General features: G+C 48.9%; 1 protein-coding gene and 1 long non-coding RNA gene across 2 annotated transcripts in view; one reads left to right on the top strand and one right to left on the bottom strand.

Annotated features, from left to right (window-relative positions):
* WWOX (WW domain containing oxidoreductase) overlaps positions 1-15,462 on the bottom strand; it is an 897,629-nt gene that overhangs the window by 383,721 nt on the left and 498,446 nt on the right. The window lies entirely within an intron of this gene.
* Positions 5,088-10,786, top strand: LOC128779681 (uncharacterized). The gene is made up of 3 exons (XR_008425751.1): positions 5,088-6,388; positions 7,201-7,281; positions 9,841-10,786. It is a non-coding gene; the product is annotated as an uncharacterized lncRNA (long non-coding RNA).

The raw sequence follows: 15,462 nt of genomic DNA, 5'->3' as shown, positions 1-15,462 counted from the left end.
CCCTCCTCACACTCCTCCCCTGGCCTCTCAGTACCAGCCTCATCCTGCTCTATTCTGGACCAAACTAGGTCAGCTTTCTGCAGGACCCTGCTTCTATGAGTAGCCCGCCCCACGCCCCCAGATCATCTATTCAGAAGGATGCCCTTTGACAAATCACAGGCAGCTAGTGCCACTCTGACCTCCCTGAGTCCTTTGGCTTTCTCAGAGTCCGCCCTTCCATCACTCTGGCGGGGAGAGGAGACACATTTTGGACTTGCCCAGTAGCCTCCCCTGGCCTGGCACAGGGTTCGGCCTCACCGTGGCTCAAGTCAAGGCTGAAAGGCGCAGGGAGCCTTTACTTTCCTTGGCAGGGTTCTGACACACGCAAATTCCTCGTCGTGTTAAAATACAACGTGCTTTCCCAAACTGGATGACCCACGTTGTCTGTCATATTTTATCTGTAATCTAGCCACCCCCCCCAACTCACCCTCAACTCTGGTCTTGAAAATATTCCAGGGGAAAAAAAGAAGAAGAAGGAGAAATATATGAGGAGGGTGTGGTAGTGAGGGGGTGGGTGTCTATGAAAATTTATGTGCTGAAAAACAGCTGTAAAATGTTTAATGTTTCAATGAACATTTTATGTTTACAATAAAAAATCCTCCAGCCAAGAAGGTCTTTAAAATGTCACATTTCCAAGATCCAAGAAAAAGAGGCAAAGGGAGGATATTCCTACAAACCCCTGTCTGTGGAGTGACCCCCAAACACCACACATTAAAATGAGGCCCCCCCAGGTGGTGTATTTTAGCACCCAGCTCGGCTGTGAGTGGGACGGGAACGGTGGTCGTGGCACTCCAGGAGACCGGCAACGAGATTGGAAAACACACTCATTTTTCTCAAACCGAGTGCCCGTGGCGTGGAGCCCTGGAAACCCAGGCTGTGAGGGCGGTGGAGAGGGAGTGCAGGGAGATGTCCGGCTCGGCCAAAAGCTTGCTAAAGGATCTCACTGCAATCAATCAGTCCACCAGGAGGAACTGATCGGGTGCCACGAGGCTGAGTTCTTCCAGGAAAGGGGCCGGCTGAAAGGACTCTGGCTTTGACAGAAACAGGTTCAAGTCCAAACTCCACTCAGAACTGGCTGTCTCCGTAGGTAAGTTCTTTAACCTTTTGGGACACCAATTTATGCATCAATAACATGCAAGTGGCAAGCAAGCATCACTGGCTGGCTCCAAATGAACGGCATGCACTGGGGAGCAAGGGCTGGGGCAGCTGGGCCCTGGGGTGCAGTTGGGCCAGGGCAGGCTGTGAGTACTGGGTAGAGAAATTACAACTTGATGTGGCAGGAAATGGGGGCTGTTAAAACTTTGCAGAAAATGGGAGTCTTGTTTTATTTTGTTTAACTGATGACTTTAGTCAAATTATCGTGTGAGTTTTCAGGCCAAGAAGCCAGTTTTACTTTTTATCTCCGCTGTAATTCATATTTTCTTCATTGGTTTCAGGCAACAGAAATGCAGGGTAGCCCACGACCCCTTCCTAACCTTTTCCTTTCTTTCTTTTTCTCCATACAAGTTCATGCAACTACCCAAGCAAATAGCTACAAACCAAAAGCATTTGCAGCTTCTCAGGCACACCTTGCAGTCTTGAGCCAGTGAGCTTTGGATGCCCTGTTCCTCCCAGCTATTATGGCCGTCCCCCACCCCCTTCTTCTTTGGGCAAACTCGTCCCGAGGCCCAAAGTCCAGTTCAAGCACCTCCTTCCCAGCTGTGTTGAATGCTCCTTACAGTGGCTCTGACTGCACACATGACTTTCCTGCACTGAGACTCATCACGCCGCCTTAATACACCTCTTACTTTTTCTTACTTCTCCTGCAAACGATGCTCCTTGAGGGTAGCTACTGAGTCTCAATCATCTGGTATCCCCTGTGTGTAGTCCAGGGCAAGAAGTGGAGTACATCCCCAGGAAAATTTTGTTGGTGAATAGATGAATGAATGAATAAATGAATGATGGAAAACGCTGTTTCCAGTTTATGATGGTGGAAGATGGGGCTTCTGGCCTCTGAGAGGTAAGTAGGGCCAGTGTTCCCTTTCTCGACTCCTGACTATCAGCTCCCACCCACAGAGATGAGACACCCTGTGCTCCTGGGCGGGAAGGGTGGTCCTCCGTTGCCAGCCTTCACCTAGCCCTGGGAACAGATAAGAATCAGGGACTGACTTACTGTGCTGTTTAGCAAGGAAGCCTTTCAGACTTCAAGAGAAAGATGCTCAATCGTCTCCTCCAAGGAGAAAGGTGGGTGTTTCCTTTGGGGGCTGGAACAGTTAACTTCCTTTTCATGAACTTTGGGGTATGGTGTGGACCGAGAGTGTTGGGGGAGGATGTTCTCGGGAGACACAAAGGAGACCCTCTCTGTTCTCCCAGAAGCCAGGGCCCTCTCTCGCTTCTCTTTGGGACGCCCCGAAAGTGGCCATTGCCTGCCTGGCTGCCAGTCTGAGGAGCCACTGACGGCCACAGTGGCAGCTGTTTGTGGACAATTTCGGATGAATCCCCCCCGAGTTTCGCAAGAACACCAGATACAGAGCAGATGAAGGATGGGAACTCACAGGAAAACAGAACTTTGTCACCAACCCCCATGTGAACTGAAACCGCAGGGCAGAGCACTCTGAGTCTCCAGACGCACACACACACACACACACACACACATGAGCAGTTTAACCCCGCGTGAGTCACCAGTGCAGCCCAACGGCGTCAGGGACGGCAGGACCCTCTGAGGGAGGTTTACTCACAGTGTCCTGGGGACCCTCTGCACTTTCCATTCCCTAGAGAAGTATTTTTATTTCAGGGGAAGGAAAGAGGACATTTGTAGGGAACCTCCTAGGCTCTGCTTGATGCTCTGTGTGCAGATCCCCGATGGGCTCTCACAATCACCCTGCCTAGGAGCAAATGTCCCCGCCCACTTGCGCCCTCCGGCTGGAATTTGCATTCCCACCCTCACCCCGCACTTCACCAGGGGTCACGCTGGAAACCTCGCTGGTCAGAGGAGTGGGAGCATTTCTGCTCTCCCAGCTGCTTTGGTCCTGCCCTACTATCGGTAGATTTCACTTCCCAGCATACTCCCCAGTAGCTGTTCACCCATTTATCTACAAGCGATTACACACCACTCAGTGTACTATTCCAAAACATGCAAGGAGATGGGAATGGAAATGGGCTGAGACAGAAGTAAACAGAGACTGCAGTGCTTCCTCCCCATATCCCATGGCAGGGGTCAGAGGGTGGCCAGACTACAAACAAAAAAACAAAAACAAACAACGTCATGTGGCCTAGTTAACACACTTTCACTGAAAAACGATTCTTTGTTTTTCTGAAATTCAAATTTAAATGGGCATCCTGCATTTTTATGAGCTGCATCTGGCAACCCTAAGGAGTCAACAAATGTTTTCTGTTCAAAGGCCATAGCAAATAGTCTAGGCTTTGGGCTAGCCGGTCTTTGTTCCAGTTACCCACCTCTGCCACTGCACTGTGAATGCGGCCCTAGGCAATTGCTAAGCAAATGGGTGTGGCTGTGTTCCAGTAACACTTTATTTATCTATAAAAACAAGTGGTAGGCTGCAACTCGCTGGCCTCTGCCATAGTGGACCATCATGGGGGCATCCCACCTAGGAGAGCCCTGGTCTGTGACAGAGAAGGGCCTATGTTTGCACTGTGCTCCAATAATGTGACACAGAAGAAAATTAAAGTATTGTCTTGTATTTTCTCTGGGGGCTGCGGGCGGGGGCAGGTGAGCAGGCAGAGGACAGTTACAATAAACCCTTGTATAACAGGGGAGGGTAAGAGGCATGAAAACAGGAGCACACTGGAGCCGCAAACACACATGTGCATGCGCACACTGAGAAATTGCTACAAGCAAGACACCGGCTCTGGTGGGCCTGCATTCAGCGCATCAAATTAAATGCTTCCCCTGCCCCAGTCACTAGCGATTCAATAGGCCAACTGGCAGCCATAACAACGCATTAACCTTTTTGCCAAATCGATTCCACCAAGTCCCCTTCCAGCACTAAGAGGAATTAAATGGCACCCCCACGCCCTGGAGGAGTGGCACAGTCTCAGTTACCAAACAGTTTGGAATCCCCTCTGCACCTGGAACCCGGAGTACCTGCTCCTAAACTCCTCAACCGCTGCCTTTTAATCATCAGAGAGCACAGGAAGCTGGTTTCCTGAAGCTGTTTGCTCTCCCCTGTGCAGCCACCTGGGTACAAAGGTCCAGGCAGAAGGCTAGTGCCAACCACTATTAACAGTGCTGTCTACACAAATCATGTCGGCATTTGCTCAGAGCCAGATGGAGTTGCTTGACTTAACTTCCAGGAGGCCCCAGGATGGGTAATTTCACATGGAAACATGTGGGCACAGTGAACGGTCTATGCCACATCAGCCTTGTAAATATGCCTGAAGACCCCAGCCCTTCCCGGATCCTTTCGACATCGGCAGGTCGCATAGAGGCTTCTTTCTAAGAAATGGAGTTCTCGGAAAACAGAACCACTTACTAACTCAGTGTCACTGCCTGGCACAGGGGCTGATGCAGAGGCTGGCTGTGCCTGGGGCAGCAGAGACAAGGCCGGGGCTACAGGGCCCAGGTGGAGTTGATTAGGTGGTAGAAGGCTGTGATGGTGGGAAGCTCATTGCAGTGCTGGGCTCCTAAAGCATGTGTCCTTTGGGGGTACAATTTGGAGAGAAGGAGTTACCTCGTTTTACTGAGGTGTGTGTGTAACAGGAAATGCATAATTTTACTGTTCTGTCTGACCCCAATCATTCAAAAACACATGCCCATCTCTTTGTGTAATAAGGGATCTCTCCACACCCATCCCAGCCCAGTCCTCTGTCCATCAGGTCTACTGGCCCGAACTCATGTCTACGAAACCTCCCCAGACACGCGAGGAACCCTAGAACTTCTGAGGGTGGGCAGATTGCTTTCTCAGGGTACACGGCACCCAGTAGGCTCCTCAGTAATTGCTGCCTAAACATGGTCTGATTCTCTTCCCAGTAAGTGTGGAGCAGAAGGTCTGGGTACCAGACCCCAGGCCTACCAGCCGCTCTGACCCAGAGAAGCAAACATCCTTCCTTGAGCCCCACAAAGCATGGTCTCAGGGCCACACATTCACTCAGCAAACACCTTTGGAACCAAGTACTTCAGCAGCCAGAGGCAATGGGGTAGCCTTGGCTTTTGGGAGGTCACAGTAAGGCTGGGAAGTGACCCAGGACACAGAGGTTACTATTGGGCTGCCCCAGGCTCCACGCCTTTGCAGCCCTGACACAGAGTGCTGACCTCTGTACTCCGATGACAGGGGAAATGCAGTCATCAGGAATCCATGGCTTCTGGCTGCTGACTTTTGTCCCATCATCCTATGCCTTCTTAGGGCCAGGACTAAGCTGGCAACACAGAACATGGTGTTTACGGGGTCCCAGTGATGGGGGCAAAGAACAGCACAGTCTAACAGGCACAGAAACGTGAAGAGCGGGACGACGTTTAGGGGAAATTCCTGCCCACCCCTACCTCCTGATCGTCAGGGTGACTGCGTGGTGAGGGACACGGGCTCCGGGCCGGACAGTGGTGGCCGCTGCCCGCACACGTCCACTGGGCAGAGTCTTCGCTGGCTCACCAGCTGCCCTGTTCGGGGCGCGAAGCAAAGGAGATCACGGCAGTGAGGAAGCTTCAACAACCATGAAGTAGAATTAAAAAAAGAAAAAGCGAAGCAGTGTGAAGGGACTAGACAAAGGAGCAGCTGATTTTGAGCAAAGGTGAACTTACCTGATAAAAGTGAGAAAAAGGAAGATGTAGTCACACTTTAAACGCCAGCAGTTCCCAGGCAGTGGGTGTCTGACTATGCAGAAATGCCTGTGTCTCATGGCACTCCCTGGGTCAGCCAGCGCCGGCTTGTCATTCGCGCACCCTGGAGTCACACGTAGGGACAGTCTTCGGATGGCATGCTACACTTCCATCATTATAATAATGGAAGAGCAGTAATGGCAGTGACTCGGCTTCCCCCAGTGGTCAGAGCGCATTTAATGTGTAATATTCCGAAGGGGAAAATTACCTATTCAAGTCCCGCAGCTTCTGAAATCTTAAAATGACTGCAGTGCCCCCTCTGTGACAACCTTCTGAACTCCGATAAGTCAGACACTCACGAGGCTTAAATATGTCACTTTTACCTCATAGAACGGTTCTTCAGAAAGACGTAATCGGAGCTGCTGCCTGGCCGGCAGCTGGCAGCTACCATGTAGGAGCCCACCTTGTGCTGCTGCAGGCCCACAGGCAGCCGGCTGTCACCGCGAGGCCCCTGGTACTTGAGAACTCACGGCACCATATTAGCACCTTGCTGCCAGGATGGGGAACGTGCATTAGAAACAACAAATACTGACGGAGGTAAACGACCGACTGGGAACTTGTGGCCCTTGGGAGGCCAGGGAAGAGCAAAGAGTGGCTCCGGGGACTTACAGGCACGTCCTATGCGAACGCACTGGGCAGACCTCCGCAAACAGAGGGCAGGTAAGGGGCAGCCGTGGGCGTCAGCAAAGCTCCAGGCAGTACCTACAAGACCCAGATTTTCATACGCTCTTTTCTCATACAACTCGGTACATTTAATTACTTCAAGCCTCCTCCCCGCCCCCTCCTCATCACTCTGCAAATCAGTATCTGCTCTGGGACCTGTGTTAGGGGCCTCTGTGACTCGGGCAATGATAACACGCACTGCAGATGCACGGAAAACACTGCGTGCTGTGGAGGATCATCAATTTAAGTACATGCTCGTTTTATGCCTGAAAATCTGAGACACCAAGGGTGACTAGGAGAGCAGCAGAAGCCATTGTTCCATCTCCCGGCCTTTGCACCCTTCTCTGGAGAATCTTCTTCAGCTGATGTCCTTGTTCACCTCGCCCAAGACAGCTGGGAAAACACAGCCCCCACCTGGAGATGGCCTGTGGCTACCTCCCCCACCCTAATGTGGGGGTCCAATAGCCTGGCCCTCTGGCCTCAGTGTGGGACAGCTCTGAGGTCCAGTCTACACTGCAGAGCCCCCACCACCCCCGAGCTTCAGGTCAAAGCTAGAAATCACTTGAAATCACATCTCCTCTTAACTTCTTTCCTCTTTCCCACCTTGCTCTCCTCACCCATTATAGGTTTTTCCTGAGAACACTCCATCAATAAAGCCAAATCTCTGTGTTCCACTCTGCTTCTAGGTGACTCCACCTAAGACAGAGATTTCACAGAGTCAACAAAGGACAGAATCTCGTGAGGTTGGCTTACCAGTTGTCTGACAGGTAAATTGAGAAGGCTGACCTATTGAGAGGTAGGAGGAAGAGACCAAACGGGCACAGTACTTACGGGTAAGCAAGAATGCGTTCGGATGCCTGGCCCACGGTGCGAGAGGCACTTGTGTGGAGTCTGTCACAGGATGTGGAGCACAGGGTATGGAGCATTCTTTGATTCCCAAGGCCTTGACCAGACACCGCACCCAAAGCGAAGCGGGTGGGGGAACCCTGGGTTTCAGTCTGCGTCATTCTGGGAGGTCAGAGACCATTGGTGCCATCATGGAGTAGAAACCAGTACGTAGGCCAGGGGCTATGGTGGCCGAGGAAGGCACGGTGACTCCATGAGAAGATGAAGGTGCCAAGAGCAGGGGACCTGCCTGCTCTCTCCTCAGGTATGGGGCAGGGCTATACCTGCACACACTGAAAGGTGACTTGTGAATGTGGGCTCTGCACACCTGTATGGCCGAGGGTAAAACTAAGTGACTCCTGGAGCCTCTACCAGTCAGGGTTCTCCAGAGAAACAGAATCAATAGGACATACACACGCATTCATTTATTTATTAATTATAACAAACTGGCTCATGTAATTATGGAGGCTGAGCAGTTACAATACTTCAGGATAGCTAGACACCCAGGAGGGTCAAATGGTGCACCTTTTGGAAGGTCTGAAAGCTGGTGGGCTTGAGAGTCAAGAAGAGTTGATGTTTCTATTTGAGTCCAGAGGCACGAAAAGCCCAACATCCAGCTCAAGGCAGTCAAGCAGGAGTTCGCCCTAACTGGTGAGAGGGTCAGCCTTTCCCTATTCAAGCCCTCAACTGATCAGACAAGGCCCACCCACATTAGGGAAGGCAATCTGCTTACTCAGTTTACAGATTCAACTGTTTATCTCACCCCAAAACACCCAGTAGACATAACAGCATACTATTTGAGCAAATATCTGCATGCCTCATGGCTCATCAAGTTGATACATAAAATTAATTGTCATGGCCTTAGTTACATATAAACCAGCTCAACCCTCAAGCTCAAATAGATCAAGGGCCTGGTATATTTCCCAAACAGATACTGGGTTAGCTCCACTGACTAGAAATGTCAGCCAACAGCCCTCAAGATTAAGAATGCAAAACACAAATAGGTTCATTAACACAACAAATATTTATGAAGTTCTGATTAAGAATATTATGGGAAAAGTGTCATGGGCAAAATAGACATGCAAATATCGAAAGTAAGTTCAAGACTTCTGAGACTATACACGGAGGGGAAATTTTTTTTCTTAATCAATTCTCTTAGAATCCTTGCACTTATTATAAAAAACAAGTCAGTCTCATTTTGATACATTTTTGTTTTTAATAGCTACCACTGGAATTTCAGAATCACCAGCAATCTAACTAAAATTTAATAACCACTGTTTTGTTTTTATTATACTTATTTTATGGATATTTTGTATTTAAGACATATGCTACTGGTCTACCATTTACATTTATAATAATATAAAAGTTTCGTTATAAATAGCTGTACATAAAAATACTGGTATATATAAAAATGCAAAGGGAGTATAAAAATAAAGTTTGGGAAATATTGTTTCACATTGTTAAAATGTAAAATCCATAAAAAGTGGAGGGTAGGGGACTGGGTAAATAAATACCCAGGTCCTGCAAAAGTCTAGCAAGAAAAGACAAGAATAAAACAAATAGCCATCCACCCAACTTTAGTAATGGTATAGAATGAATGCTGCTTCTTTATTCTTGCTAAAACACCACACTCACTCTCAAGAAAAGAGAAAGTCATAGCCAATGGAGATAATTCCTGTGGTCTTCCTAAGAATTAGAGAAACAATTATTTCTACCTTCCATGGATTCAAAATCCATAGTGAAATAGGTCAGGTCAGGAATATCTCAACTAATTTCCATTGATTTATTTCTATTTTATTTAAATTAACTAAAGAACTTGTCACGTGTCCTTAAAGTGAGATATGCCCACACCATATCAGGGGGTTAAGTATAAATACTTTCTGATAAAAATTAGCTAAGAATATCGATTAGAGCATATTCTACTTATTATATCTATATCAAGTCACCCCAAATCCTAGAGGTACAGAAAAACCACGTATTCTGTCCATGAATCAAGCATTTGAAGTGGGCACCAAGGGGACAGTCTGTCCCTGCCTCACAACATCAGGAAGCTGGAACCCACTGAAGGCTCAGCTGTTCACTTCGTGTCTGGTGGTTCCTTCCCGTGGGAGCCTCTCTCTGTGGTCTCTACACATGAGGTAGATGGAGCTCCCCCACAGCATGGCAGCTGGATGCCAAGGCTGAGCATTCACGAGTGAGACAGACCCAGATGGAAGCCAAATCATCTTTTATCACCTGACTTCACAGGTTCTGCCATGTTCCTTGAACCTTAATTAGAGGCTAGTCTGCAAGGGTGGCCCAGGTTCAAGAACGGGAGGGTGAAAGTAGACTCTGCCTTTTATTGGCAGATTATCAGAATTTGCAGGCAGATGTTTTAAAACCACCAGCAGCAGAGGGACATCACCCACCCTGCTGCCTGGCCTTCTCCCCCTCTCTGACAGTCTCCCCACGCAGTAACGCTCCGTCACGATGGCTCCTGACCACACGCACTGCTGCCCGACGGCCACGCTGCAGTGCTTTACGCTGTCTGCTCTCAATTTCAAGGTACTGACCTTCACAACGGAAAATGTCCAAAGAAACGAAAACGAAAAGGTGAGAAAGAAATAGACGGGAATGGAATGAGAGAAACCAAAAAGGAACTAACAAAGGGAAAAGAAGAAAGAACAGAGGCTCATATTCTTTTCCTCTGTAGCAAGCCTGTGTTGAAACACTGGATATTCAAAGGAGTCCGCGCCAGTCAGATTTCCCGAGGAGACACAGCGTCAGTATGCACCTTTGAAGTCACGCATTTTCTGAAAGGGTTGGGGAGGCACTGAGCTGAAACTTAAAAAACAGAGCAATTGGCACCTTAATGTCAATGTGTCTCTTCTCTTTGCTCCAAGTCCTAAACTCAGCTCTAAACTCAGACGTGGCGTGCCGACATGTCAGAAAGCAGGCCCGAACTCTAATAAATGGAGGCAATGAAATATTAACTGAGATATGAGCTACCTGAGGAGAGACAGGAAGTACTCCTGGGCATCCCCAGCCCAGTCTAGCTGCATTCATTTAGAAAGCCACCATCACAGCAACTACCACCCTACCAATGATCCAAATAATTTCTCCATTTTCCTAACACCAGACATAATGAGTTGGACGCTGCTGTGCCACCAGTGTCAACCGGTCTGCAGTTGATTTGATACTGCGAGCCGGGTGACTTTGGTAATGATAATTTATTCCTGGGGAATAAACAGAGGGACTGGGATTTTCAAACCACTGCCCACTTCCTCTATCTCCTGCGGTTACTGAGTCCCCAGGATTCATGGACTCCTGGTGGTTCCCTGATGGAACAGACTCCCCACATCCCATATGATAAGCCAAAAGAGAAGGCTGTTCATGTTTTCCCCTAAAGGACTGATTTCTCCTGGACTCAGGTGAATGAGTCCTAAGGAATATCTTAGTTAGGGAGTTGGTGTGCCTAGCACAGCCCAGCACATGGATTATAAGGAAATTTTGGAAGGAAGAAAGGGAATAAAAGGAAGGAAGGGAGGGGGGAAGGGAGGGAGGGGAGAGAAGAATTAGTCTGAGGTGCTAAGGTTTTAGTAAAACCAGCCTGACATGTATACTTCTCAGTAACCAGTCTGACAGTATGTAACCAGAGTCCTAAGAAGAAAACAACTTTGTATTGCTGGACCAAATAGGCCCTTTCCCAAGAATACTAAGAATTCCTTAAGAATTTATGGTAAGCGGTAAAACAAAAGTCTTGGGCATCCAAAAGACACGTATGCCCATGTGACTGTGTTATTTATCACAAGGAAAAGTCTGAAGTAACAGGACGTCTGCTGTGTGGTTTGCAGAAACAAGTCGGCCCCGTCGCAGGATGACAGAAGGACGAACTACGGCTATCGACCGCTCCGTGTCCAGGGCTGCTCTGCCTCTGTTTACATTCAGTCCTGTCAAACCCAAGTGGAGTCCCGAGGGTTTGGGACCACAGCGGGTTTACTGTCAGGGAAGAAGCATTGTAAGCAGACTTGGGAATCAAAACTGTGGGTTCAGATCCTGTCTTGAACCCTTGGCAACTGAGTAAGTGACTTTGAACAAATCGTACCCTCTTTATGAGTTTCCTGTGGCTGCCATAACAAATCACCGTAAACAGTGTAGTTGAAACAACAGGAATCCATCTCCTCACAGTTCTGGAAGCCAGGGGTCCACCATGAAGGTGTTGACGGGGCTGTGCTCCCTCCAAAGGCTCTGGAGGAAAACCAGAGCCCCTGCCCCTCCCAGCTTCCGGCAGCTCCAGGAGTTCCTGAGCTGGGGGCCGCCTCCACAGTCGGTCTCCTCCTCTTCCCTCTGTCTCAAATCTCCCCGTGATTGTCTCATATAAGACTGGGCTGAGGGCTACCCAAATCATCCAGGAACACTTCCTCACTTCAAAGTGTTTGACTTAATTACACCCGCAAAGACCATTTCCCATAGAAAGCCACATTCACAGGTTCCAGGAATGGGGACTTAGAGGGATGCTTTTTTTGGCAGGGGGGTGGGTGATGAGGGGACATGGTTTGACCCACTACACTCTTCCTGATACGAGAGGATGTGGCACTTGGATTGGCCACATGAACAACTGAGGTACAGGGAAGACAAGCTCCCAAGTGAAGATGGCTGTTCTTAAGGGAAGAACAGGGAAGACTGCTAGGAGGACCAACGCCACAGTGCCCACCGCCATGCTGGGACAGCCCAGAACGGGGGTCCGAGCTGCCCACAGACCTGCTCCCAGGCCCGCCCCCTCCCTCACCCCCACTTTACAGATGAAGAAGCTGAGGGTCTGATATGTCCACAAAACTCTTCAGAGCCACCTCCTCATTGCCTCGTGCCACTCCCACACAGAAGGGAAATGAGACACAGCGCCCTGTCGCACACAGAGCCTGTCCTAGCAGTTTATACACAGACAGCTGGCCTAGCTGGCTGCCGTTCTCCATCCACGTAGCTACTATCCCTTCAAAAGAAATAAAAAGCAGAGCTGTGTATTGAATTAAGATCAAACGAAAGGGAACTTTAATCCAGCTAAACAGCCACCGATTGGGCATCAGTGGAGGGCAAGCAAAGGCTGAGACAGCAGCAAAGGGCAGATAGAAAATGTGAACTCCTGTACAGGGACTTGTTCACTCTACTACCAGATGTTCTTTCCGTATGAGGACCCAAGGTAGAAGATTTGTCTCTCAGGGCTCAGATCTAGAAGTGACTGGGAACTGTGTTCTCTCCCTCTTTGCATACCTGGTTAGGAAGTTCAGAGTCCACCTTTATTTAGCTTACCGGCCCCTCTGACACACAGTTTACAAACTAGCCTTGATCCAGACTTTCTGGGGTGTTTTTCCTTACTCTCATGCTACCTTCCCTGATTTCCCTGCTTAGCCCCACCCCTACCCCTGCCCAGTTTTATTGTACTCTTATTGGGCACTCCAACTGCTTGTTACTGATAATGCAAAAGCAAATAGCACCTTCCTGTATTTCCTCAACACACTTCCTTGATGTTACTAAGTGTCTAATGCCAAAACCAGGTTGACTGATTATGTGGCAGTAAGGTAGCCCTGCTTACCTAAGGCAACCTCCATTTTCCCACGAAGGCTGCCTGAGCGATTGCAGGGAAACCAAGACTGGCGTGCCGCCCATCTCCCTGTGCCTGGAGATGGGCCTGCCCAGGAGCTCTGCTCAGGAGGCCCTGCAGGGTGCAATCTGACCCTGGGGGTTCAGGATAGAAGAGTCACAAAACCTGAGGGTCCATTACTCCCTCGCCTCATCCCTTATACAGACGCACTCTAAAATTCAGAATAAAAATCAGAATAGGCTGACAGATGCCACAAATGAAGCTGTCTGAAGCTGTTACTGCTCTTAACAGAACAAATCAACGAACAAAGGTCGGGGTAGAATCTTTGGGGAGGGAAGAAGGTACCATGTTAGCGGCAAAAACAGAAAACGACAGACTGCAGGACGTTTCTGGATAATCTGAAGCCTGAGGAGTCCCAGCCTCCATGGATTTCTCACGGTGGCTGGGTAGGGGACTTGAAGGAGCCCAAACTGGCTGTTCCTAACAGATGCTCCCAGGACAGTGAGCTCCTGGAGGGCTCACACGGTGTCTCAATACACCCAGAGGCGTAGAAGCAGACCTGGAGTCTGGGACAAAATTGGGGGGGTAGTGTTGATGGAAGAATGGGAGTGAGGGAAATGCAAGTCATCTCTGACTGTGCAAACTGCTATGCTCCAGACATTGCGTTCAGTACTTTGCAGGCATTATTTCATCGTTTCATTGGTATTATTGGCTCCATCTTTCAGGTGAAAAATATTCAGGGCAGGCGATGTTGAGTATCTTGTCTAAGGACACTCACCAAAATATGTCAAGCAGAGATTCGAGCCCAGGTATGACGGGGTCACACCTTGATCTTTGTACAAGCCTGCCATCCCCTTGAAGAAAGAAGCCTTCCTCAACACCCAGCCACCTCATTTATTTACTCATGTGTTTGCTCATTCCTTCAGGCCTTCATCCACCAAACTCACGAATTTAGGTACCGTGAGTCTGGGACTAAAGGGTTCATGAAGCATGGGGCCTTTCTAGGAGAGGATGGTGCAAGTTGTGGGTCGAACCGTGTCACCCCAGAACATACCTTGATGTTATAATTCCTGGTACCTGTAAATGGGACCTTATGGAAATAGGGCCTTGGGATGATCAAGTTAAGGTGAGGTCATCCTGGAGTAGAGGGGGCCCTAATTCAATAACCGCTGTCCTTATAGGAAGAGAAGAGACAGAGACACAGAAGGAGGTTATTTGATGCTGGAGGCAGAGACTGAAGCGATGCATCTAAAAGACAAGGACCACTGAGGACTGCTAACAGTACCAGAAGCTAAGAGAAAGCATGGAACAGACCCTCCCCTAGCGCCTTCAGAGTGAGCAGAGCCCTGCTGACACCTTAATCTAGGACTACTAGCCTCCCGGACCGTGAGAGAATAAATTTCTGTTGTTTAAGCTGCACAGTGTGTAGTACTTTGCTACAATAGCCCTAGAAAACCAATAGAGCACATTGATGCAATGAGCACTGGTAAAACACCTACTATGTGCCGGGGCTCTCCACTAGGTACTCAGCTTCCTGAGATGCAAAGGGAAACAAAAAGAACACACTACACTCAAGGACTTTCCAAGGGAAAGAAATGTGGATGAGCCACACCTGGCACACACACATAAAACCTCACCAAGTCATTTTCACTGCTCCCCAGAAAATGTCTCCTTGAGGGTACAGGACATGGTTGTGTGATATTTGTTCAGAGTGTACAGAGCATGCTTTTCAACCCCAAGGATGATTAAATGATTTAGATGGAAGCCAGGATGAAGTACATGGAGACGCTTCCCCAGCTCTGGCAAGTCCTGTCATTTCACTAGGGGAATGCACAACAGGGGGTCTGCTTCCCCAAGTCCCCCAAACCAAGGGGCTTGGACTCACCCTACTGAATAATGTAAGGTCATGTCAATAACCCTCGTAATTTATTGTAATGACGATGCTCGTAGTGTGTACCATGTCCTAAAAACCATCTGCCTTAACTTCTGGAAAAAGGAAGGGCATAAATGAAGAAAAAGAATGATTATTCTTATGAGTTGTTTGCTAAAATTTATGTCAATGAAAGCTCTCATTTTCATAGACCATAGTGGAAAATCTAAGTTACAAGTTATCACAAAGATCATAGAGTCCAACTACTTTATATTATCAACTGGGATTTTGTCCATGACTGGCAACCACAGCCCCAAGAAGAGCGCCCAACCGGTGACAGGCAGTGCCTAAAGACTTAATTGTAGGTTATAAATAAGGAGGTGAGCTCCAGAACAGGTGGGTGTGGCATAGACTGGTTAGGCCTTTGCTGAACCCATTTCCTTCTTCTTGGACATCCTCGGTTCTTGCCAGTGGAATGGGGGTAGGCATGCTGCTTCCAGGCCTGGCCCACAGAACGCCCCGCATGGCTCTACGCTCCCTCGTCCTTGTCCTCAGCCGGCCTAAATGAGGGGCCAGTGATGACAGTGAGGCCCCAGGGAGGTGGACAGCGAAGCT

The sequence above is a fragment of the Desmodus rotundus genome, chromosome 12 (assembly GCF_022682495.2).
Source record: "Desmodus rotundus isolate HL8 chromosome 12, HLdesRot8A.1, whole genome shotgun sequence".
In the NCBI taxonomy this organism is placed as follows: Eukaryota; Metazoa; Chordata; class Mammalia; order Chiroptera; family Phyllostomidae; genus Desmodus; species Desmodus rotundus.
Note: the sequence above shows the minus strand (reverse complement) of the source record. Positions and strands in the feature narration are given on the sequence as shown.